The following is a 25,747-nucleotide window of genomic DNA, read 5'->3' as shown; positions in this document are numbered from 1 at the left end:
GTTCTAGACACAAGCCTGGGCTGGAGGGCTGATAGAGTCCAGCCGACTCGCGGGCCTCCCGGCCAGAGAGGGGGAAGGGGTCGCCCAGGCTGCACAGCAAGTCAGGCTCAGGAGCCCAGCCACTCGCTCCCACTCCTCATGTAAACCCTGCTCCCGGTGAGCCATCAGCTTCCCCTCCTCACTCCCCGGAGCTTCCAGGAGCCCAAGCAGGGTCCCCGGGACCAGAGGCCTCGCAGAGGGGCTGGAGGCAGGAAGACCGGGACAGAGGGGGAGGGGCAGAACATACAGGGATCCATGTGAATGGAGCATTTTAGACCCACGTCCTCTGCCCCTGGCACAGTGCCAGGCACACAATAACAATAACAATGATAACAGCTACCATTCGTGAAGTGTTCACTACGTCAGGTGCTATTCCAGACACATAGCATGCATCATTTGCTCCTCATCACAACCCTATAAGGAAGGTGCTATTATTACCACCATTTTTACAGATAGGAAATCAAGTTTACGTGACTTGCCAAGTTCACACTGCCAGTAAGTGACTGAGTCAGGGTTCATATCCTGAGAGTCTGGCTGCAAACATCACTCTCCCCCATAAGGCTGTGCTGCCTCAATAGTTGAAGCAGTTTCTGAACGAACGAGTGAACAAATGAATGCAAGAATGAAGAATGAGAAGGAAGGATGGGAGGGCGGAAGGATGGGAGAGAGAGAGGGAGGAGGTTCTCTCCAGTGCCTGGTACATGGCCTGGCCCATGGTAGTCACTCCATAAATATTTATCAGGTAGAATAAGGAATGTAGGGTGGCTGGGGCACTAACTATGCATCAGCCTAGGGACAAAAATGGAGTTAACCAGGGGGAAGGGGTAACTCAGAACTGGTCCAGGTGGCTCAGGGTGTACCTACCGACCCCACCTGTCGGGCAGCACCTCGGCATCAAGAGTGGGGTGGAGAGTAGTGTCTGGCCTGTCCAGAGTTGAGTTCTCCCTTCTGCTAGGAAGGGAGCTTCCCTTGTTCCCAAGAATCTGAGCTAAGAGTATGTGTTCCTGCCTTAATATTTCTCTCTCATGAAGGGGTGGGAGCCAAGGTGTGGGTCTCTGGCCCCGACTCCAAAGCTCCTCCACCCCCCAGAACTGGTGAGCGCAAGGAAGCCTGTCATTGGCGATTACCTTCCTATGTGTTCTTGGAAGAGTCCCTTCCTTTCAATGGGCCTCCGTTTCCCCAGCTGAAAAAGGCCCTGGGCAGAGTGGTTGGTGGGACTGATAGTAACCAAGGCTGAAGCTCTTCCTGAATCCCCTGGGACCTGCCCTGTTCCCAGCATTTCCCAGAGTCAGTCCCACAGGGATGTGCCAGCATGACCCCACATTACTGGCCCCTCCTTCCAGTCCTGTGGGACAAAATGACCAACCCTGGCCTCTTTCCTGCCTGCCTCAGCCTCCAGCCACCACTGCCTGGGCTACCCAGTGGCCCTGACCCCTCCTCCCTACTTTTCTCCTCCCCTCTGTTCCTGTCCACCTCCTGGGCCAGAAGGGTGTCAGGTGAAGCTAGAGAGAGCTCTGGATGCATCAGGAAACCAGTTCTTGGCAAGAGGTAGCAGGGTGGGGGGTGGGGGTGGGGGGTGAGGAGGGGACAGGGAAGGACTCCCCAAGCTGGGACACAGGGTGGTCTCAGGAGGGACCAGACCTCTGTTTAACATCGTGATAGCCAGGTAACTTGGGACCATCACTCATCTCACTGAATTTCAGTTGCCTTCTTGGTAGAATGGAGACTCAGACTCGGTCATTCACTTATTCACTCATTCATTCATTCAACACGTAGTCCCCTAACGCCTCCCTATGTGCCACCCGCTATTTTGAGAGCTGACGGTAGACAGCGAACAGAAAGGGAAGGAACCCTGCCCACGTGAGGTTCACATGTTAGTTGGGGTAGACGGACAATAAATAAATAAAAGAGTATGTCAGATGGTGACAATGGCAATGGAAAAATAATTAAGCAGTGAAGGGGGCTGAGGAGTGGATCCTGCAGTGGATCGTTAGGACAGAGAAAGCAGTGGTATTACTATAAAAAACGGCACCTCAACAGGTGCCATCCTGTGTTTTGAATGGCATATGTACTTCAAGTTCACTGTTGTGTTAGCTTCTCATATGTGACTACCAATACATAAAATCAACGTTAGGGGCAAACTCAGGAGCACAAGCCTTGCGGGGCCCTGGGAGATATATTTTTCATGCTAATATTCTGACTATCCAATTGCTCACCACTTTAGAACCTTGATGTCCACTGGGAACATGCCTGCCAGTTAAGACCAGTATTTTGTATGATCTGGTATATGCAAAGCACGACTTCACATATTGGCATTATTTCTCCGAGAACATTCTTTCCCCAGTTCCTTCCACTGGTAGGGAGCCTCCTCAGGGTAGCGCCCATGGCACACGGTGAGGTGTGGGGCAAGCACGATGCTACCGCAGAGCGGTTGTGAGGGTTAAATCAATTAACTTCAGAAGCGCTCAGAAAGATGCGACTTTCTTGGTAGAATGGACTTTCTTGCCATTATAATTGCCATTTTTACCAAGGGGTGACTGAAGATGTGATCAGAACATCAGAACATTTTGATGTAATCAAAATGTGGCTATTCATTAAACATTGATTATGTGTTGGGCTCCGTACTGATACATAGTATGACCTTGTTTACTGCCCAAAATAACCTCACGAGGCCAGCCCCAACTACTGTGCCCATTTAACAGATGGGGGAATGGAGGCCCAGGGAGGATAACCCATGCCCATGGTCCCGGAGCAGGAAAACAATGAAGCTGGGACCTGAGGGTGCCTGGGAGCTGGGGCGGACCCTAAGGGGGTAGGTCTGGAGGTCTGAGGAGAGGCTGTTTTGCACAGCTCAAAGAGTCCTTCACTGGGGCCCTGGCTCTGCCATGCCTTCTAGGACTCGGCAAACTCTCCACTCCTGGGTCTCAGTGACCACCAACCACACAATTTGAGGGCTGAGCCTGGGGTCTGTAAGCACCCTTCCAGCTCTGGATTGCCCACGAATCCCAGCAACCAGCATGCACAGGGACTCGAGCCTGGTTGAAATGGATGCCCTGAATCCAGCCTGCTCACAAAATCAGCCAAATCCCCTGCACGTCACATCTATTTCTGCCCTGCTGGGTTTATAAATATGTGGACCAGGGAACCAGCTTCAGCAGAACTGGAGAAACTGAAGTCATGGCTATAAATATGGGGTCAAGGCTGGCTGGGGTCAGGTAGGAGGTGGGGCAGGGCCAAAGTCAGCCTGGGACTATACCCCAGGAGTCTGTTCTCCTCTTGGGCACATGAAAAATGGAGGCCCAGAGTGAGCGGGGACTCGCCCAAGGCCACACAGCCACTGGTGAGGGTCAGAGGTGGGCCTGGGGCACAGGCTCCTGGCTCTGAGAAGCAGCCGCTTCTCATGCTACCTGCTGCCCATGCTCACACATCCCTCTCACCCCATCTGAGGGGTCACACTGGCCTCGCCAGTTTGACCAGGAGCAAGATATTGTGATTTAAGTTTATAAAATAAACCTCTACTGATAACATACGGCTTTTTACCTGTTAGGTATATCGAGGTTCTAAAATTTTCATTTGGCAGAGGGTTTTATGACTAAAGATTCAGACAATTACCGACTGTACCTACCTCCCACTCAATAGGACCTCCTATTCACCACACAGAGTGGCCCAGCTGTGCGCTGGGGCTGCCAAACTGACCCAGCAGCCGATTGTGGGAATCACTTCCCAACTCCGGTAGCTTAGGATCGGCCACAGTGGGAGCCGTTACCCCAGGCAGACGGGCAAATGCTGCAAAGCGGGGCTCTTTTTTCCTCCCAGAGAGCCAGTTGTTAAGTGTTTACCAGCACGCCACTGATCAAGTCCTTGGCTGATGGATTCCTACCACGCCTACTTCCTGGCTGGCTGAACTTGGGCTGTGAGCCTCCACTTTCCCATCTAGAAAGTGGGAACCATAACCACACCTGCACCGTAGCTACTGTGAGGGCTAAGTGAGCTTGTGGCTCTAGGGGCTAACACAGCACTTTCCAAACTTGCCTGCATTTAGATCAAGGGGGATCTTTGACACATTCCAAAGCCCTGGCCACACTTTGGACCATTCAGGCACAACCTCTGGGGGCACCAGTATATTTGTGAAATTTTCCAGGTGATTCCAACATGCAGACAGGTTTGGGAACCGCTGGCTCACATTGCCTGTCTCTTCGCAAGCCCTCGGCAGCTGTCCGGAAACCACAGAGAGGTAGGGGGCAGCATGGACCCCTCATTCCTGCTTCATTTAACTCATGGGGGGAAATTGTGTTAAATCAGTGGTGGGGACATGTTTGCTTGCTCTGTGTAAAGGCCTAATCTTCCTAAAGCGTGCAGGAGGCGCTGCTTCCAGGGACCACAGAAGGAAGGGCTTGGGCCTCTCCCCTCCAGATGTGCGCCTGGCTGCCCCACACGCTCCAGGCAGATGGGCCATGCGTTTATAAACCCCAAAGAGGCCTCACTTCATGTGGTGCTCAGCTGGCCGGCTGGGGAGATGGAGAGACTTCAGTCTGGTCTCTCTCTTTCTTCTCCTAGAAAGAGTTAGGCTGCCTCCTCTCATCCCAGAGGCCAAGGGCTCCCAGCTTGGCTCAGCCTGGGGGCCATCCAGCTGCTGGCTTGGAGGACTCAGATTACGAATAGAAACGTCAGTTTCTGGAAGCCCCAGCCCAGCTTCCCCCTAGACCACCATCAACAACAGCCAGTGATAAAAAATAATCACAAGAGTGGATAACATGTATCGCACTCTTCCTATGCACTAGGATACAGCACAGTAAGCACCTTAAAGACAGTCAGTCTAGTGTGGAACTGCGCAGACTGGTACGGAGCCCCTAGCCACGTGCGCTACTGGGCACTCGTCGTGAGTTCCGGTTGAGATGTGCTGGAAACAGAGACTACGCACCGGATTTCCAAGACTTAGTACCCAAAGAAGAATGTAAAATGTCTTATTAGTAACATTTTTCAGATTTACTACATGTTAAAATGATGCTGCTTTGGATTTAAATACATGTATTACTAAAATAAATTTTAGAGCTTCCTTTGTTCACCTGTTCCTTTTTCCTTTTTCAGTGTGGCTGCTTGAACCCTTAAAATGACACCCGGGCTTGCACTGATGCAGCTGCACAGTGCCGGCCCGGAGGTCCGGAGGGCCCGCTGTCTGGTGCTCCCTGGGGCTGCACCCTGGCTGTGAGTCATATTCTGCTTTCTGCCACTTACGAGCTGTGCGACCCTGGGCAAGTTACAAAACTCTCCGTGCCTCGGCTTCCTCATCTGTAAAACTAGGATAATAATTGTACTACCTCTCGTGGTTTTGGTGTGGATTTAATGTGCCCAGCACAGAGAAATCACTCAGTAAAGATCAGCTATCAGGGGACCATGTGGCGCTAAGCTGAGTTATTTCACTGGATTACCTCATGCCTCTCAACAGGGGCTGAGCTGCCTGTCACTGGTGGTGAACAAGCAGAGCCTGGGAAACTCCTTGGCAGGCTAGTCTAGAGGGAGTCCAAAAATTGTGTGTGGGTTGGGGAGGCATTGAGTGCCGTGGTCTTTGAAGGTGGCCCCCAGCACTCACACTGAATCATGCTTCTGTCTGCCCTTGGCTTGGTGCTCCCCACTAACCCTCTCTTCTCTGCTATATTCTCCCTTTCTTTCCCAAAGTTTCATTTAACCCAGCTGAATGTACGAAACACTCCCTGGTGCCACTGGGGGCCAGCATCGTGCAAGACATCACGCAGAGAAGAGAGGGAAAACCGAAGTGGCTCCTGCCGTCAAGGAGTCTGGTGGGGGCAGCAGGGCCTCAGACAGGGGTTGGAATATCCATAATGCAAGGTGGGGGAGACAAGGGCCATGAGGAGCGATTTAGCTTCCCTAAGCCTCAGCTTCCCCCTCTGAAAAAGGGGACCAATAATAGCGTCATCTCCTAGGCATTGACGTGGGGCTATAAGGAAGGGATGTGGGAGAAGCCCCGGGCTGGTGCCAGGCACACGGGACGGGCTCAGGAAGCACTGGTCATGATTCTGGTTCCTCCAGGGATGGCGCCGTGTCTGTCTTGCTTGGCATTCATTCCCCCAACAAGAAGCTTTGAGCCCAATGAGGGCTCTAGTATGTTAGTTTGGGCCTCTGCTGGAGAGGACTCTCAGTGAGTGGTGGAGCAGAGATAAAAGAAAGTAATCATCCCCTCCCCTCCCCCCACACATGCAGGGTTAAATACAATAATGAAAGGGAAAGATGTTTTGTCAACAGTTATCCAGATCTATTACTAAGGATGCGCGGGGCACACTTGTTGAGGCAATGGTGGGCTGGCTGAACGAGTGTGAGGGTGTCACACACTGGACGTGCAAGGTCCAGGGATGGAGACACAGTCCCAGCGGTCGGGCAGATGAGGAAAGGGGGCTACGGCAGAAGAAGCTGCAGGAGCAGGCTGGAGGGCACTGAGCCTAACCCCGCAGAGCCGAGGGTTTGTCCAACCCAACCCCTGCCTCTCCCCGCGCTGCAGCCTGGCTCAGCGCACAGTAGACCACCCAGTGCTGCTCCTCCACGCTCCGTGTCCACGGCCCTTCCCTGAGCCTGAGAAAAGGGCAACATCATGTTGCTGTTTCACAGGACAGGGATAGAACGGGCGACGGCGCTGATCCCAGTGCCTGGCCCAGAGCCAGAGCCCAGTGCCCTCGGAAACAGTGTGGGGCAGCAGTCCGCCAAGGAGCTCTGCTCCCTGGGGGCCGCTGAACCAACGCTGTGACCTCTGGCAAGTCACTTCACCTCCCTGCGCCGGTTTTTCTATCTGCAAACCAGGGGTAATTACAGTGCCTGCCTCCTAGGGCTGCTGGGGGGATTAAACAAGTTCATATAAGTAAAGAGTGTAGAGCTCTAGGTATGCACAGCAGGTGTTCTGGTGGCTGCAGTGAGGGGCTGTGCTGGTGTGTCAGTGATTGGGGGTGGCGGTGGGGGGACACCGAGGGTGAGCTAGAAGGAACCTCAGAAAGCCTCCGCCCTGGCACCTTGGGGCTTCCATGTCGTGTGTCTGCGGGCAGGTATGTGTTGTGTGTGCGCACACGAACACATGTGGAGCGGGGTGTGGGAGTCTGTCTGCAGAGCTGCTGGGAGTGGCCCAGGAGGTGGCTCAGCCAGACCAAACAATCCCAGCACTTCAAGCTCCAGGCTTTTCTCTGGCTGTTTGCTTTCTTTCCCTCCTTCCCTGTTCCCCTTTAACCAGTTCCTGCTCCCAGTGAGCAGAGCATGGGGTGGGGAGGCCCTGGCAGGGTAGGTGCAGGGCCCTCCCCTTCCCCTCACCCCACAGTGGTTTCCCAGTTTCTTGCCTCTACCCTCCAAGGTGGCCTCATTGCCACGTTGACCCCACATGGGCCCCCTCCCCTCTCCCAGCCTCAGTTTCCTGGTTTCCTCCAGGAGGAAACCATCCCGTACTCCTGCTGGCAATGTTGATGAATACCAAGGCCCTGCCCTTCAGGCCTGTGCACTGAGGCACGGCCTTCTCCCAGGAGGTGTCTGTCAGTGTTTGTGGCAAGATCTGAAACTAGTGCCTGGGGCAGAAGCCCTCCTGGGGCTCCCAAGCCTCTGGTCCCTGGTTTTACCATCCACAAAGGCTGTGGCCCTCACTGGAGACCAGAGAGACCATTTGAGAGGGTCAGCCCAGGGCCAGGCCTCAGGCCACCAGGTTCCTGTTCAGCTAGGTAGTATTCACTGAGCACCTACTATGTGCCAGGAGCTTTAGGGTGGCTCATTTAATCCCCACAGCCACTCTATGAAGTAGGTTCTAGCTCTTTCCCAATTTTACAGATGAGGAAACTGAGACTCAGAGTAGTTAAGTCACCTTCTTGAGGTTACACGGCCAGGAAGGGTATGGCTGGGACTGGTGCCGAAGCCTGAGAAAGCGTCGGCGCCCTTCCCTCATCTCAGGGCACATCACTCAGAGTCACTCTCCCTTATGTAAAATGATAGTGACACTCTCCCCTTCGGCCAGCAGAGCTACTGACAGGCCTGATACCTGTGACCTATTATTCAATGAGTCCCAGGCACCGTGTGTGCCAGGGCCTGTGTGCATCATCTCTTGACTCTTCACGACAACCCATTTTACAGATCAGGAAAGTGGAGCCAAGGACATGCAGCGACCTGGCGCGGACCCACCGCTGCAGCGGGAGCAGGGCGCAGGTACCCCCAACCTCTTTGCTCCTTTATCTCTCTCCCTCACCCAACAGCAAACTTCAGCTCCCTGACGCCTGGAGTCAATATTGTCATCATCCGTAGACCTGGATGTGGCTCTGTAGACAAACTGCTTTGTCACCAGCCCACACTCTGCCTTTACAGAACTCAGGAAACACAAAGCAAGGTGGAACATAACGCAGGGGAGCCCCGGGGCATCCCTGGGAGTGGGTAACCTAAGTTTAACTAGAGTCCCTGGCCTCCCTCTGAACCCAGGCTTAGCCTACCAAGGGTGACATATTTAAGGGGACCATGGTCATATAAACAGTTCCATTTTCCAATTGAGAATGTTTCATTAGGGAATGTTTCTTTAAACCCACATCCTGCCCTCTAAGCAGTGCCACCTCCCACTCCCTGGGCAGGCGTATCTCTCTAGAGCGATGCCCGCAAAGCTGCCCAATGCGTCATAAAGCCAGTCTCTGTTTGCCCTTGACCTTGGGTGTAGCTGCAGGACCCACAAGGTTAGTTAGAAAGTGATAAGTTCTGCAAGCTGGGAATGTGCCCCTGACCCTGGCCAGCTGCTTCGCCAGGATTTGAAACAGCTTTGAACCTGGTCCCAAGAGTGCGGATGACTCCATGTGACCCACCCCTGCTCCAGGCAGCCTGGCCCCAAAGCTCACAGGGTTCTCCCTACCCCCCACTGCCGGGAAGGCATGCTTCTAGAGAAAAAGAACCCCCTAGAAATAGACAGATGTCGCTCCATCCTAGGACAGAGCTGGAGGTTCCTTCAGACTCACAGAGGACAATGTCTTCTAGGGCCAGAGGGACGTCTGAGGCGCCAAGACCCCGAGAGGGCAAGGAGCTTGCCCTGGGCTCCTTCCTCTGTACCTGCTGCCTCCCCAAGAAGGGGTCATGAATTCAATCCCCATCCCCATCCCCATCCTTGACCCCATGAATTCAATCCCCATCCCCATCCTTGAGCCAAAGTTTGGTGCCCTCTGCCTGTTGCAGGACAAGACAAGAAAGAACTATTTGGGAAGCTGCACCCGCTGCAGAAGGGCAGGGATGTGTTTGCTTAGAGAGCTGCGGAGGGAACGAGTCACGAGTGAAGATCCACAGATAAACAGTCATCGATGTGAGTAACAATAAGAGCAAGAGCGGGCCACTCGGCGAGGGGAGGCATGCAGGGGCACGTCCTTGGTGACACCAGCTCCAACCAGCCCAGCCTGGAGAAGTAACTGGGGGGTCCTCCACACCCCTGCACCCCTCCCAGGTCAGTCCTGGGTTGGCATGTAAAATGCAGCCAAGTGGCCAGGCAGCCAAGGCTGAATGGCAGGAAAGGCTGAAGCCAGACTGGCCCCTGGCTTACTCACCCACCCTGGCAATTCAAAGCAAGGCTGACGCCGGCCAAAGCACTTGAAAATGTCAGTTAGAGAACAATCTTTTCCCCAAACTCCTTGCCTTTGACCTTGGGTGCCCAGCCCTGATCAAAGGGATGGGCTGATCTTTCTTTTCTCCCAGCTCTACCTATGCCATCCCAGGTCCCTTCCCACACATCACACGCGCGTGGGCGAGAGCACACACACACACACACACACACACTGAGATGACAACTGAGCTTTTCACTCTAATCACAGAATTATAGGGCTGCTATTTTGTGGGGACCCAAAGAGGGTCTACACAGCAGATTGCATCTTGGGGTCCTTGACAGCCAGAACTGACTCCCCTGTGGTCATTTAAAATGGTCAAAGCCTAAAGACAGCCTGGTGCCGACATGCACAGGACCCGGGAATCTTCCAGCAGCCCCCAGTCTTCATTCATTTAGGTAGTTTACATTTTATTGGAATCCACTCTCTGGTCTGATATACTTTTGTGTATTTTTCCTTAACATGGGTGAAAACAACCATCCTTCTTAAATGGCACCACGTCATGAGCTGCCAGAGAGGTGCACACCACCCTTTGGGAAATGCTCTCTTGGCTCTCAGCCTTGCTCTGTAGAGATGGGGAAACCTGGGGCCTGGAGATTTGAGAAGACCTGTCCAACACCCACAGAAGGCATGGCAAGGCCACCCCCAGAACCCAGAGCCCAGCTCCCAGCCAGGCTCGCTCCTTAGGGAAAGAAGACCTAGAACTGAGCTCCCCCTGGGCCTCCACTTGCCACAGAACCTGAGTGCAGCCTCTAGGCTTTTCCCCCAGGCTGAGCCCACGTCCCAGAAATCCTCTGACCCCCTCCAGGCCTGGACAGCCCCCAGAGTGTCTCCCTGATGCTGTGGGAACATCTCCTTTCTTGGGCTTGGTTTTCTCACCTTCTAGGGCTACCGTGAACATGCCACGCTCCCGGCGGTGAGCATTCTGAAAAAGATGAAAACAGACGCGCGTGGGAGATTGTTCGCAGCCCCTTGCTCTCTGCCTCAACCTTTCTCGCTTGGAAACAGGTAGTTTGGCAGGTGTGAGACAACAGAACTTGCTGGAGGAAAAAGAGCGAAGGAGGATGGCGGCCACAGGGGAGTCCCAGAAAAAAGGCCGCCACCCGCTGCGGTGTCTCCTCACCCTAGCGGAGCCTCTCGGGAGGCAGCCAGCAGACTACCAGGCTCTGGGTGACAGGTAGAAGTCTGCCCAGGACTCAGGCCACAGGAGGCCAAGAAGAGGGCCAATTCAGCTCTGTGAGTGGGACACTCCACTGACCAGCAGACACACTTACGTGTTCACATACACACTTACATGTTCACATACACACTCATCCATGCAACATGCACACACACACACTGAACTCAGATAGACACTCACTCTCTGACACGCTGTCACTTGTACAGATGCAAAAGACCCCCACCCTTTCTAAGGGGGGCCCCTTCACACACCCCACCCCGAGGCACACAGCGGGGCCAGCCTGCATCTCTCCTCCCCCCAGAGCCCCAAGCCCCAGGCTTGGCGGCGTCTCTGTCCCGCTGCCTGGAGACACATGTGGTTTCAGTTAGCAGCAGAGCGGGCATTTCCGTCCCAGACAGCGGGGCCCTGCCAGGGCCCCGGCCCCAGTGGCGGCCACAAGAAGGGCCACCTCACCCCCCACTCCTCCCCTGGCCATCCTGGGGACCCCCAAGACCCCTCTCCCCTGGAAGACTCTGCTGTCCTCTTCCGAGGCCTCCCCTCACCTGGAGCCAGCATCCGCACACACTCACACAGGGCCCGGCTGTGCCCGGGCTCCGGCCACGGCTGCCCGCCTGCCTCCTCGATCCTGCTCTGTCTCCAGCAGGCTGAGCAGGATGGGAGGAGGGCAGGGTGTCAGGGGGGCGGGCGGGAGGGAGGGGAGGGGGCGTGTGGAAATGAAACTTTAATAACAGAGCCCCTTTTGTTTCTGAGCATATGGGATATTTCATACATACTGAAGACATTAGCCGTCTATATTTTTAAGGGCTCGGGCTAAAGGATGAATAAATACAGCCCATGCTCGGCTCAGCACACACGCACATGCCCAGGCTGACTTCTGGAGCATTTCAAAACCTCCGAAAACGGCCCCAGTGACACCGGACACTTAAAAATAAATATGTTTCCAAAACCTCAGGCTTGCCTTGCCCCCTCGAACAGCCACCTGGAGGCTGTGGGGCTCCTTTCCTCCCGCCGCTCTCTTTCTCTCCCTTCTGCCTCTAGCTCTTTATCGGGAAAAGCAAGTCCCTGGAACCCAGTCCCCCCCACTCCATCCCAGTTCTCTTTCCTAATATCCCTGCCTCCAGAAAGTTAGTTCGGAAAGAACCTGGAAACCTCTGCCTTCCTCATTTCAGAGACAAGAGACCAAGGCCCAGAAAGGGGCAGGGACTTGCCTGAGGTCACACAGCAAATCAGGATCTTGAGGCCATGGGGCAGTGCCTTCTTTTTTCAACAGGAGAGATCCCCCACTCTTCTATCTCAGGGTTGGGGGCAGAGAGACCCTAGAGCCCCAGAAGGAGGGCCAAGGTGTGCTCTGGGAGAGTGCCCGCCTGCCTTTCCCATTGGAGGGCTGTTCTGGGACCCCCCCAACTCTGGGCACCCATCCAGGGGAGACTGCAGCAAGGCTGGGAACTGGGCCGGTCCCAGGAAATCCCCTTCAGGCTGGCAGATCCCAACAGGCCTGGAGGCTTCAGGTATGGGAGCCTCCCACCCTGACAGCTTGGCTCCAGGTGTCCTGTGCCCTCCATGTGTCCTCCAGGAGGAAAACCAGAGGCCCAGAGAGGGCTGAGCCTTGGTCAAAGTCACACAGCAAGATGATGGCAGAGCAGAAAATTGAACCTGGGTCTTCAGAGCCTGTGCTTGCTGGCCTGCTTGATTCCCCAGCTGCTTCTGGTGAGTGCACTTTCCTCCCAGCCTGCAGTTTTCTCCCCTTCCCTCAGCCCCACCCCCAGCAGTAGCCTCAGTTTCCAACTTCTGTTAGAGTGCAGCCTGCTTCTCACTAACTGACCATCCACTTAGTTTAGTTAGCACAGTGCTGGACACATAGCAAGTGCCCGTAATGTGAACAGCTTATGATGATGATGTTGAGCTCCCAGTACACACCAAGCCCCATACAGGCACAGGGGCTGCATTTGTGACCGGGAGCCAAGGCCACGCCCTCCAGGGCTCCCAGGAGAAAAAGAGCCTCCCTCTCTGCAGGCCTCTTCTCTCCATTTGGGGTAAACTGAGGCTCGCAGGGTCCAGAAGCTTCCCAGGCCACACTGGTAGTAAGTAAAGGAGCTGGTCCTCCAACCAGGACTTCCTGAGGTCAGTCGGTGGTCAGAATCTTCAGGGGACACCCCGCTTGGCCCTCGCCCTGTTCCCAAGACTGCCAGCACTGTGCCACCACCAAGCGTCTTCACGTTTCATGTGAACAGGCAGGCAGAGCACCCTGACCCCTCCATGAAAAAAGGGGCTTTGACGCAGGAGCGGGAGAACTGGGTTCTTGGCCTCAACCTGCTACTGACAGTGTGAGGTCCCCTGTCTAGGGACATAGTGTTTCTCCTCTGTGAAGTGGTGATAAGCACGTCACTGAATGAGGGAGGCTCTGTGAAATAAGGGGTATGGCGAGTTCCCTGTCTGGAATTTCGTGTTGTGGATGGACCCCGGCATTAAATCCTGTCCGGGTTCCAACGGGTCCTGCCTAGCCCCATCTCCAGGGGTGCCCTTCAATGAACGCTGCATCAGCCCCCAGAGGCAACTTCCCAAAGAAGCCCTTGCATCTTGTCACCTCCCTTCAGTGACCCCATAGCAGGTCCCCATTGCCCAAGTGCGGACAACAAGTTAGAGGGACATTCAAGAGTCTTGGGAACCTGGTCCCCACCTGAGTGCTCCCGCCTTTCCCAAGCCAGTGTCAGTGGGGTCCTCAGGCCCCCAGAAGCCTTCCTGTCCCCCAGTGATCTGAGCTACCACCACTGTCATCTGCTCCCCTCCTACCATCAGCTCCCTCTCTTATCATCAGCTCGCTGATGAGACAGGTCAGTGAACTTGGATGTGTGAACTTGCCACTCGAGTGGGGACAGCTCAGAGGCCTTTTCAGAAGGAGGCTTCATATGAGTTCTTGGCTGCATTCTGCATCAGAAGGTTTCCGGGTAAGTGAGAGGCTGTAGTCGCAATGCTAATTGTTTCATGAGACAATAATAACAGCCACTCGTGGCGCCTGTGCTCTGTGCCAGGCACCGTGCTGGAGTTCACGGGCATTGCCTGCTTGCTCCAAGGAGGCTGGTAGGGAGGCCACATGTTTGCCTGAAGCCACCCAACCCGAACGTGGCAGAGCCCATAGCCAAGTGCGGCCTGCCTGGCTGCAGCCCTGCTCTTCCCTGCCTTTTAGGTCAGTGTTTTCTCGCCCCAGACAGTACGAGCCCCTGGAAGGGTGAGATTCAGGCCCCGCCTTTCCACTGTCCCCATATCAGAGCTGAGCATTAATGGACATTTGCTGGAGCGAACACTGGACTGGGCCTGGTGAGAGTCTCTGACGGAAGGAGGTGGTGTGTGTGGGCCTGTGCGCGCACGTGCTGCCACATCAGTCTTGCAGAGCCTGTGGCCATATGTGGCACCTGGAGGGCAGGGGGCCCTCCAGGTGTGATCCTGCTGCTGATGCGCATGAGGATTCTGACCCCCTCTGTTTCCAGTCTGGCTCGATTCACTCCCACCCTTAGACAGCCTGGTGGTTCCACTCCCAGGAGGCCCCTCTGATATGAGTGCAGTGCACTCCAGCCAGAGCGCCTGGGCCCAGGAGCCCCCCTGTGCATGCAGATGGTGAGGGGTGGGGAAAGCAGTTCTCGAGTAATGGGTTCAGAATAAGAGATGAGAAATTCAGGCCTGAAGAAACTGGAAACCCCGAAGCCCACTGCCCCTACTTAGCAGAAGCTGCAGGAAAACAGGAGGGATCACCTCCTTCCCAAGGAGGGCACACTAAGGCCCTACACTTGGTTCCCAAAACCTCACTGTTGCAGCCTTGCAGGGAGGCGCCAGCCTCTACCACCCAGGCACCCTAGGGAGCAGAACAGAAGACAAGTCACGAGGCTACCACCCTCAGAGGCTCCCCTGGCTGGGCACCTGGCCAGGCCAGTTGGTGTAAAAGTCATACCCCACCTTCCTTGTCCCTCTGGTTTCTGGGTGCTGATTCAGGTGTTCAGTGAGTAGGGGGACTGAGACAGGGCAGGAGGTGGCAGCCCCTTTTGGATCTCCAGCCCCAGTTCAGCAGGACACTGGTGACCGAGCTCTGGCTCCCCAGGGACCTCAGGAAGACACCCAGGCGGTGAGAGGCATGGACCTCAGGCCCAAGCACCCTTGTCTCTGGCAGAGCAGCCTTCACCAGGGCCCCCACTGACACATGAGCCGTCCTGATCAGATCACCGGTAATTGAGTTGCTTTGGGGGGTAAATTCCATCCAGATGTGAAGAGCGGGGTGGACTTCCTGAGCGGAGCAGGGGCGGGGTCCTGATACACGGGGGCCATGCAGCCAATTTGCCAAGCACCCACGAAGCCTGAGACAGAACACACAAGTCTTCTGAAAAAGCCAAAGGTTGGATTTGGGGGCCAGGACATCCGAGTCCAACCTCCTTAGTGGGAAGATGGGGAAACTGAGGCCAAGAGATCTAGAGAGCAGAAGGCACTGCTCCAGGAGGAACTGGTGGGTTCTAGATCTCCTCTCTGGCCAGGTCTCTTAAACCCGGGACTTTTAGATGGAAGTAGGCAGGGTAGCCCCTTCCCCAGAATCCCATCAGGCCTTAGATTAGGGGCCAGGAGTGCAGGTCACCGAGTAGGGAATCTGCAGAGGGGAAAGTGCTAATCTCCTCTAGCTTAAACCCCAGACCGGAGAGAGCTCTGCGTTTCATTTTCAGAGATTGTGGGGGCAGGGAGAGAAGGTTCCGAGGGAATCCCATAAAAACATATCCCCCACTGCTGTCCCCCTTGCATGCTGTCTTGGGAGACTGTGTGGCCTGAGCCTCTGTTGCCAGGGGAGGCCCTCCACGCTTCTCTCCTTTGACCTCCTCTGGGCCACATACCTTCCTGGCTCCTTTGGGCTGACTTACTGGAAGGCAGGAAGAGGCCAGCCAGCCCCAGGGAGGGGGGTGGGGGGGCACATGAGAACTTGGAGAGAATGAGAGGAAATGAGGGGGGAGTGGGCTGGGGTGGGGGGAGATTAAGAGGGGAATTTTTTCCTCCTGCCTCATGTTTTGGCTGCCTTAGTGTGAACATGTCTAGGTGCCTTATCGCGGAGACCAGCATAGTCTGCATGAGAAAGAGAAGTGTCTGCAGCGGGAAAACTACATCTTGATAAAAAAAAATCCCTTTGCAATGGCATTGTGGGTCTCTTATCAGCAGGCGGCTGCCCCCCACATACCTCTTGTCTGGCTGTCCCCAGGCCCCCAGCCCACTCTTTCTTCCCCCTCCCCTGTCCCCCTACCTTGCTGCCCCTGTGTAACATGGGCTGGGCCAAAACTGTCTGGGAAGTTAGGAGACCCAAGTTCTGTTCCTGTCTCTGTCACAGATGCTGTATAACCTGCACCAAATCCCTTCTGCTTTCTGGGCCTCAGTTTCCCCTCAGCAAAGGGCAAGGAGGGAAGGTCGGACCAGGTGGCTCTAAAGATCCTTCCAGCATCAACCTTCTGTGGTACTGACATCTGCGTACTTTGTGGTTCTGTGTGCTGTGAAAGTGTCCGACCTCCATTCAGAAACTGTCACCAGCTAACTGTCTCTGGTCGCAACTCTGCAAATCCTCTTTATTGCCATTGGACACCTGAGAGTCCTGCCTAAACCCCAGGAAAAGCTACCTAACCCAGAACTTGCGCAGCTGAGGAGGGGCCCTTCTTAGCTCCCTCCGCAGAATTCTTGGAAGAGCACGACTTGCAGATGTGGGGACATAGGTATTTTTTCTCACAACAGTTCCTGCGTGGACATCCATGTAGGAAACCAGGTGAAGCAGTTGGCTGTCCCACGCTCCTTAGCCCCTACCCCTGGGGGTGTGCACACCACAGGCTTTGATTTCATCCTCTGAAACTCTGGAGGGCTTGTGCTCCCCGTGCCCAGCTCGCCAGGTGGGTGAGAGATAAACTAAGGGGAAAGTAGGAAAGTAAACCATTAGAGCTTATTATCCTCAGCCAGAAGAATCTGAATTACCGAATGTGAGACCTGGGAGGACTTTTAGAGGCCATCTGTTCAAGTCCTTCCCCATACAGATGGGGAGACTGAGACCCTGAGGGATGGGAAGGGCCTTAGCAAAGGCCGCATGGTAAGGTAGCAGGAGAACCAGGAAGGGGCCCAGGGGAAAGCTGGGATAGTGGTGGGACCCCGCCTCTGACCATGTTCGAGGGTAAAAGATGCCATCTGGCAGGAAGGCCTGTCCACATGCTGTGGAGGGCTTCTTGACTTTTAGGGATCCTTCCCAGCTTGGGGATTCCATATGAACGACCCCTCTGAGATACTCAGAGCCTGGGCTTTCCCCCTTCCAGCCTCCAGACCCTGCAGGGAGAAAGCCCTTTTGTGTAGCAGCCAAGCCCCAGCTCTGACCCTTGTTTTTTTCCCTGAAAACCTTCCCCCTGGCAGAGAAGCCCCAGCTGCACTCCCCCTGCCCCACCCTGCCAGTCTCCCCTGCCACCTCCCACACCACCCTCCAGCCTGAATTTTGGCCTGCTCACAGGATTCCACAGAGGGCCTCTGTCCTCTGACCGTCTGGGTGGCAGGGCGTGGGCAAACACTCGTGTGATAGTCTGCAGGCTGCAGAGGACAGGGTCAGGCCGCCATAACCACTCAGGACCCCTCCTTCTTCCCAGTGGGACAGCTCCTCCCATACCTGACTTCACCCATCATCTCGGTTCCTCTGGCTTTGTCACCCCAGAGCCACACACTGCTAGAGCTGGCAGACCCCTTGAGGCCACAACCCGCACACATGCAGTTCCCAGACCTCCATCCCACCTCCCACACACGGCCCGTTTTCCCATGGAACCCGGGCACTGCCTCAGAATGCTTCTCGTCACAGAACTCCAGGCCTGGGCTCTGCAGCACCAGTCAATCAGAATAGGCACAGAAGGTTTTACCCATGGGAATAGGCTGAGCCTCTCACAGTACATAAAGCAGAGCTAAGGCCAGAAAGGAGAGGGACTTGCTGGAAGCCACAGCAAATTAAGGACTGAGCAGGGAACAGAGCCCAGCTCTTCAGGGCTCTTCCTGCAACTCCTACTGGTTCTCTCTTTGCCTCGGCTCCCAGCATTCCCCACGGGCACCTTCCCCTGCTCCCTACTGGAAGATAGTACACAAGTTAGGGCCACCCAGGCAGTGGCCCCAGTCCCAGGCCCTAGACCAGTTTCCCTGCAAATGAGGGAACTAGAAATCAAGTTGTAAGTGGTACAGTTCAAAGAAATGGGTCTATTTTCGTAATGGGTCTATAGTCCAGCGGGCTATCATCAGAGCTGACAAATCTGTGAAGGACCATCCTGGGGCACAGGGAGCACTTTGTTAAGCTAGAGGAACCGAATCTACAGAGATGGAAGAAAGGAATCTACGGTGATGGAAGGCTACAGGAAGGCAGGTTTCATTCGAAAGAAGGGCTTTCTCACAGTCAACTCTGCCCAACCATGGAAAGGGCTACCTTGAGAGGTAGTGAGCGCCCCATCACTGGAGGAGTGCAAGCAAGTTTTAGATCCCCACATGGGGTAGGCAGGGGCTCAAGGAGGTATTAGAAGAGATGCCCTCAAAAGCCCTTTTGTGTTCCGAGAGGGTGTGATCTGGGCAAACACATGCAGGCACTCACGCTCACAAGCCACAGTTCCTCAAACACAAGCCCCTCTGTCCTCTGAGAGCAGGGTCAAGGCTTTATCCCTGAGGCATGTCCTCGGTCTCTCAAGCTCTGGAATTGAAGGGGGGAAGGGTGTTCAGAACTCCAAGATCGCTGCCCCAAACTCGAACTCACTGGCCCTCGGGATTCAGCCCCAAAGCCTCCTTCCCCCCCAGGGAGCTTCCGAGAATTTCCCCAACTGCTGCGCTCTTGCCCACCTCCCAATTCCCACACTTGTGTGTTTTCTTGGTTTAATTCCACCTTGAATCAGAACAGCCTTTCTCAAGATTATTTTTGGTGGCACAGGGTCACTGCATGCAAACATCTCATCTCCTAGCACTGAGAATGTTGTTCTTTTAAAACTGTCACTCGTCAAGGATAGGGTGGCCAGATTTAGCAAATAAAAATGCGGGATGCCCATTAAATTTGAATTTCAGATGAACAACAAATAACTTTTTTCAGTGTAAGTGTGGCCTATGCAATATTTAGGGCTTGCTTGTACTAAAATAATATTCATTGTTTACCTGAAAATTAAGTGAACTGGGCATCTTGCATCTTGTCTGGCAACTCAGATCAAGGAGAAAGTCTTTGTAGGCGCTAGTCTGCCTTTCTCTCCCGCCTGCTAATCTCCCCGCTCTCCTTTTTTGAATCAGAGAGAGAGTGAGTCTCAGGCCCTACGTAGACTTTAACGTTGTTTTGTTTTTATTGTATTGGATTTGTGAGGTTACTCTTTACGGCAAGTGACACGAGCCTTCTATTTACAGTAGCAGCAGAGTTCCTTTTTAAAGAAATGCATTCAGATTTTAAAAAGTGGGTCATTTTTTTTAAAATTGTTATATAAATAAAATCACATCCTAAACACAGATATGACAAAAAGAACCAAGAAGGTGGAATTTAAAGGACAAGGCTTGAGGCTACCTGAAAAGGTGTTCCCTCCTTCCTCACCTGTGAACTGCTAGGGGCAGGACCCCTTCCTCCCCTTCCAGGTCCCCTGCCCACACAGGCAGACTCAGTGGCTGGAATTCTCCAGCCCCCAGGGCAGGCCTGCGGGAAGTGCAGAGGCTCAGCTGGCTGCTTGTGTTGCAATTCTGGGGGAAAGGTTTCAGCCCTTTATCCATCACTGAGGTCCCTGAGCCCCTTTATACAAAACAGCCTCCCCGGCCCGGGCTCAACTTCAGAGAGGCTGTTGCTGAGGAGGCAGCCACCAGGGACTTCTCAATGCGTTTCCAAGTCAAATCTGAAGCTTTTCAGCTTTGCCAGGAAACCAGCCCTCTTTCCCTCTCTGGCTGCCTCCTGGAGTTAGAGCTGCAGGGCCATGGCCTAGACACCCCACCCCCGCCTCCCAGCCCAGACCCCTCTGGTGGCCCCACCCCATGCCTAGCCCCCTCTCCCCAGCCCCTTCCAGCTGAGGCTCAGGGGAGAGACTTGGAGGAGGAGCAGAGAAGGGTCTAATTCCCTGGATTGCAGTGGCAGGCCCAGCCCTTCCTTAGAACATGACTGGACAGGGTGGGGACCTGTATTAGCAAGTCTGCTGCACACTAGCCCCTTCTCCTTGGAAACCCATCCCCGCTCCTTCTTATCGTCATGGAGAACAGCAGTGATAAGAGCTATTGAGTTTGAGGCTCTCCATGTAGTGGGCACTGTGCTAAGTGCTTTCCTGAATCTTCTTCCCATTTCACCCTCACGAAGGCATTCTGGGGTGGGGATTGTCGTTATCCTAGTTTAGAGAAGAGAAAGTTGAGGCTCAGAGATGTTAAGTAACTGAGCGAGGTCACACAGCTAAAACAGATAGACCCCAGGATTTGAACTCAGGCAGGGTGACTGCAGATACTGGCATTGAACCACCCACCTCAGCCGCCAGAAAAGGTTCGAGGACATTAGGCGGGGAAACTGAGACCAACAACCAAAGGCTGCCAGGCTCCATTGGCTCCCAGCAGAAATCCCTTTCACTGCCTCCCCCAACTCTGCTCACCACCCGAGAGGGAGCACTTTGCCAGTCCCCTGTGTGGCCTGGGGCAGCCTCTTGCCCTCTCTGGGCCTCTATGTCCTTATCTGGGCTCTAGCATAGGGGCCTTGGCCAGGCTGTGACAGTCGCTCCGCACCCTCCAGCAGCCTGCTGTCCTGGCTGGAACGGAGCCAGGGGAGCCCTTGGCAGGGAAAGCCTGGGGACCATCTCAGCTTGACACCGCTCTGATCCTCAGCAAAGATGCTTCTCCCCATGGCGGAGGCAGGCTCGGCCCAGACATCAAAGGGCCTCCACCGCGGGCGCTTTCGTGGGAGCCTTGTAAAGTAATAGGAAACAGGAGGATGACACTGTGCCCCAGCCCAAAGCATGAGACTTGGGAAAAGGAGAAGAAGAAACTCTTGGCAGCCCTCTGCACGGGCTTTGGCTGAACTCGGCCCCTCGCAGCTGCTGGCAGCCTGTCCTCTCCCCACCGGCTGCCTGCAGCCACCCTGGGGGATGCGGTCTGTGCAGGGCTGTGGGGCCAGGGCCTCTCCCCACAGAAAAGAGACATGTCCACTGGGGCCCCTTCCTCTCTCCCTCCAGGGAGCACCAGAGCTGGGAGCTCACAGACACCCAGAGCGAACCCTCGCTCAAAGATCCCAGAGCCCGTCTCAGACCTCGAGACTGTGGGGCTCATCACCACATACCTTACTCTCTCCATCCTTCCAAATGCGTCGGGAGCCGCTGACTGGACCTGCGGGCCTGTCACTCCTCTGCTCGAAACCTCCCCAGGGGGCAGTTTGGGGGTGCTGAGTGCATGTTGGGTGCGTGGACCCTCTGACCTAGCGATATCACTTCTGGGAATTTACCTGACACGCACACCAGCCCATGAGCTCAGAAGGGGACCAACAAGGACATACTCATTGCAGGACTGTTTGTAGAAGCAAAAGGCTAGGAAAAAATGTCACTGCCCATCAGGAGGGAGTGGGTCATGAAGCGCAGGCGTCCATACAGCTGGACAGCACGTGGCGGTGGAGTCAGCGCCGAGAAGCGACCGGTAAAGCGCACGACGCCGCAGAGCGGTGAGCGGAGCGTGCTTCCGTTGTGCAGAAAGGAGGGATGGACCCACAGAATAACTACCTCCCGGAATCTCTCCGCAGGGATCTGAGAGACCTGGCAATAGGGGCGCCTTCTAGGGATGGAACTGGGGAGGGGGGAAGGAAGTTTATTTTTTACAATGAGTGTGCGTAAGTTTTCTTTTCCTTTCGTTTCTTGCGAGAGCTTTTTGAAAAAAATGGTCCCTTACTCTAGAGGATAAAGTCCAAAGGCCTCAGCCGGGTTTTATGGCCCCAGGAGTCCTTGTGACTGCTGCCCCAGCCTCCTCTGGCCTGCCCCCTCCCCCCTCCTCACCGACACCTCTGTCACAGGGCAGGGAGCTGATGGAGCTGCCTTCACTCTCTCCGTCTCTGTCTCTCTCTTTCACACACACAAGCACAAAATGAGATCCCCTTCTCTTGTGACACCCACAGTCCTGTGTCCGGGGCCTCTGAGTATGTTTAAGAACTACTTTCTCAGGGGGCTGCCACAAAGGCCCCTTCCTTACCAATGAGCCCCTTTTCCTCAGACCTGACTACAGGAGGAGCCCCCTTAAGCACACTTTCCCCAGCTTCAGGGCCTGGGGCTGCATGAAGAGTGAGAAAGTTCCAGGCAGGGTGTGTAAAGTCAGAAAATCATGGAGGGGCTCCTTCCACAAGCTGTAACACCTCTGTGCCCTGCCCCCTCAGTCCCCCCCCCGTCCCCGCCCCCCCCTCCGCTTTTCCACTCCCCCATCCTCCCCCCACCAACCTCCAGGCACACCTGGGAGTGGAAAACCACGCACTGAGATAGGGCTGATGGCCAGGCTGGCTCAAGAGAGAGGGAGCCTGTCGCCCCCACTCCAGATCTGGGGCCTCACTGTCACAGCAGAGGCCTGGTGTCTGCCCTGACAGTTCCACTGGGCTTTGAGGGAAGTGCAGGGAGGGTCTCTGTACCCCGCCTGACAAATCCCAGTGGGGCCGGCCTTCCCCAGAATGTAGGGAAACCCTAGATTTCACAACATTTTCTTTTAAAGAGAAAATGGAGGCCCAAGTACTTGACCCAGGTCGCGGACTGAGACAGGACTAGAATAAGGGGATTTGGCCCCTTTCCCAGAGGATGTTTGCACAATGGTTAGAAAGGACCCAGGGATTTGGGGTCACGTGATTTGCTGGGTGATTTGGACAAACCTACGTCACCTTTCTGAGTCTGCGTCTAGAGTTGCATGATTATTAACATTCTAAGAGTCTAACGTTCCAAAGTTGTACCCACCCATCCTTCCACACTTGCACCCGTCCATCCATCCATCCATTTATCTACTTACCCTACCACTCACCTACCTCCCATACAGCACCCATTTGTCCACACAACCTTTCACTCAACGGTCCACCCATCTTCCCATCCTTTCATCCGTCCGTCCGTCCATCCATTCATCCAGCCACCCAGCCTCCTACCCAGCCTCCCACCCAACCATCCATCCATCCGTCTTCCTGTCTATCCATGCATTTACACATGCATCTACCTGTCCACCCACCAACTTGTCCAACAAATATCTCGGGTTTTTGCTACAGGCCAGGGCCTGCGGGTACTCTGGTGAATGTGACACACATCCTTCCTGACCTCTCAGAGCTCACAGCTAGAAGGCGCACAAAATCAATCAGATAACCCTATAAACGAGAGTATAATTCCAAACTAAGCTCGAAGAGACTCCAGTTCTAATAGTGTTCTTCTGGAGGAGTTTGGCCACACCTCCAGGGTGTGAAGGGTGTTGGAGGGCAGGTATCAGGGCAGGCTTCTCTGAGGAGGGGTCACCTGAACTGAGGTGAAGGAGGAGGCGGTGCAAGGTAGTTGACTAGAAGATGGGAAATCAGGGTGCAAGGTGGGCTCACAGGCTGTAGCTTAGGAGGTTCCTGCTTGAATCACTCACTGGCTCTGCTGCCGAGCGTCCAACTCTGACCTCCATGATTTGGGGATGTGCCTGACTGCTAGTGCAGCTGGGGCTCTCCTTCCCCCCTCTCCCTTCTCCATTTCCCAGCCTCTGCTGGGCACTCACCTCTGCCGGCCTGGCACACTGGCCTGCAGTCGCCGCACATGCCAAGGAGCTTGAAGCCAATGTGTCCTGAGGACCTTCAGAGCCTTGTACCTGCCCCCACACCAGACAGCATCCCTCTCTGGGGGTGACACAGCCTACCGGGCCTCCTAGCTCCGCCCTCCTTGGGACCTGGTTAGTGACGCCAGGGAGACCTTTGCCCAGCTCAGGGCCTCTTGTGGCTCCTCTAGGATCAACCCTGGCAGAGTTCCCAGGATCACCTCAAGCCTGTCAGCCCCTCCCTCAAGAAGGAATGTGAGAGATGCCCAGAGCTTGCATGGCTCCCTGAGTCACCAGCCCCTCCTCCGACAGGTCTGCTCCTCATTGCTGCTGGGGCTCACGGGTACCTTCCAGGCTCCGTACCTGGGCTACAGCTGTGCCCACTTCCTAGATGCTCCTCTCTCTTCCCGTCCTTCTGCTCATCCTTGTAAAAGTCTGCTCAATCCCTGCTGGCCCAAACCATCCCCTGTTGGGTGCCCTGGTCCTTTCCTCATCCAAGGCAGTGAGTACAGCTAGAGAGCTTGGGTTTTGGAGAAACAGCCTTGGGTTTGAGTCCTGACTCGCTGGGAGCCTTGGTTTCCTTAACTGTAGAATGGGGGAAAGTCGGTCATAATACTATGGTCCTTATCGGGTTATCAGGAAGATAACTGAGAGAGGCTTGTGAAGTACCTGGTGCACATAAGCACCCAACACATTGGAACTACAGTTAGCATTAGTGCTGCTCTGAGCTCAAGTCCACGGCCATGCTGAGCCATGCAGTCAGAACACAGCACAAGCCTTACTTAGATTTCCTGGCGGGCCTGGGCTGTCTCCTGGCCTGGGTGTGGGAGACTTGGCTATGAGGCCTGGCTCTGCTATCACTTCTTGGGCGACCTTGAGCAATCCTGTCCTCAGGGTCTCATGTGACTGGCTGAGCTGTTATTCTCTCGAAGATGGGAACCCAGGCTACCTTCCCACTACAGCCTAGCGTTGACCTCCTTAGGTCCTCAAGGTTGGCTTGAGAGGGCAAAGGAGAGAGGAAGGGAGGAGGAGGAAGGGAGACCTACAGAAAAGTGAAGGACTCAGCAAAAGACTCAGCACAGTGGCTGGGGTGGGGGGTGTTTCCTCCTTCCTGCTTAGAGCAGGTCGGGGGAAACTGTGGGTCTGTGCCGGAGCCAAGAAAGTGGTTTACAGCCTGGGTTTACGGCGTCTCCAGCTGCCTGGGTCTGGACAAGCAGGGTCTGTTCGATTGTGTACCAAGGGCCGGGCAAGGAATTTTCGTGGCGAGCGCCAAGGTGGGGCTCTCTGCTTACTACCCCTGTGACCTTAGGCAAGTGACTTCGCCTCACCTGTGCAAGGGAGCGAGTGACAGTGCCTGTCGTTGGGAGGGCTGGACATGGCCTCGGGAGTGCTTGGCACAAAGTAAATGCTCAGTAAATGTGCTATTAAAATTGTTACTGTTCTATTATTATCATTGTGTGTCTAAGTGTGTTCACATGTGTGTGAGGCAATGAAGTGTAGGCTTCAGTTGGTGTGTGTGTGCACATGTGTGAAGGGAAGAGAGGCTGGAATGCTTTTGGGAGCAGCTGATGTGCGGGCCGGCATGCGAAGTTGAAAGAGAGTGTGTGTGTGGCTGTTCTGTGAAGTCCACGGGATTCTTGGGGTCATGGCCCCTTCAGAGGTCATCTCCATGTCCATTCCTCTCCTCCAGTGCTTCTCAGAGAGGCCACAGCTCCTGCTGTGTTGTCCCACACTCCAAGGGCCCAAGCAGGCTGCCAGGCCAACCTCAGCAGCCTGCTCTGCGGTTGCACTGCCCACAGGAGCCTGGTCTTCTCGTGGCCGGCTGGTGGCAAGCAGGCCCATCACTGCACAGGCCCGTGCCTGGGGTAGGCGCTCAGAAAATGATGTCCTGCCCTCGCGCCTGCCACACTCTCCATGCGCGTCTCAGAAGACCCTGCCTGCTGGGCAGGGCTATAGGGAAGATGCTGTTGTTCAGACACCCATGAACTGGAAGAGAACTGTGAAGAACATCCCCAACTTACAGACTGGCAAGGTGAGGCCCAGACAGGACTAACCCAAGGTCCAGAATCACCCCACCCATCATACCCTTTAGGGAACAATGAGCAAGAATGTGTTTCTGGGCCCCACAGCAGACTTACCGCTGGCACTGCCAGCCACCTTCTCCCAAAGGTGGGGCCCGGGGCAA

At 54.9% G+C, this 25,747-nt stretch overlaps 1 protein-coding gene across 3 annotated transcripts in view; it reads right to left on the bottom strand.

Moving 5' to 3' along the window:
• SYNPO (synaptopodin) overlaps window positions 1–23,661 on the bottom strand; it is a 62,963-nt gene extending 39,302 nt beyond the window's left edge. The window contains exons 1-2 of one of the 3 annotated variants that reach the window (XM_053926585.2): window positions 23,527–23,661; window positions 10,521–10,566 (exon numbers count right to left, since the gene is read on the bottom strand). The gene's annotated coding sequence lies outside the window, so the exon portion shown is untranslated. Of the gene's footprint in view, window positions 1–10,520; window positions 10,567–11,363; window positions 11,432–23,526 lie in introns of those variants that run through there. The other 2 variants (XM_053926586.2, XM_053926587.2) reach the window with 2 other exon arrangements.
• Window positions 23,662–25,747: the final 2,086 nt, after the last annotated feature.

The sequence above is a fragment of the Desmodus rotundus genome, chromosome 6 (genome assembly GCF_022682495.2).
Source record: "Desmodus rotundus isolate HL8 chromosome 6, HLdesRot8A.1, whole genome shotgun sequence".
NCBI classification, from domain to species: Eukaryota; Metazoa; Chordata; class Mammalia; order Chiroptera; family Phyllostomidae; genus Desmodus; species Desmodus rotundus.
The sequence above is the reverse complement of the archived record's forward strand: the minus strand, read 5'-3'. Positions and strand labels throughout refer to the sequence as shown.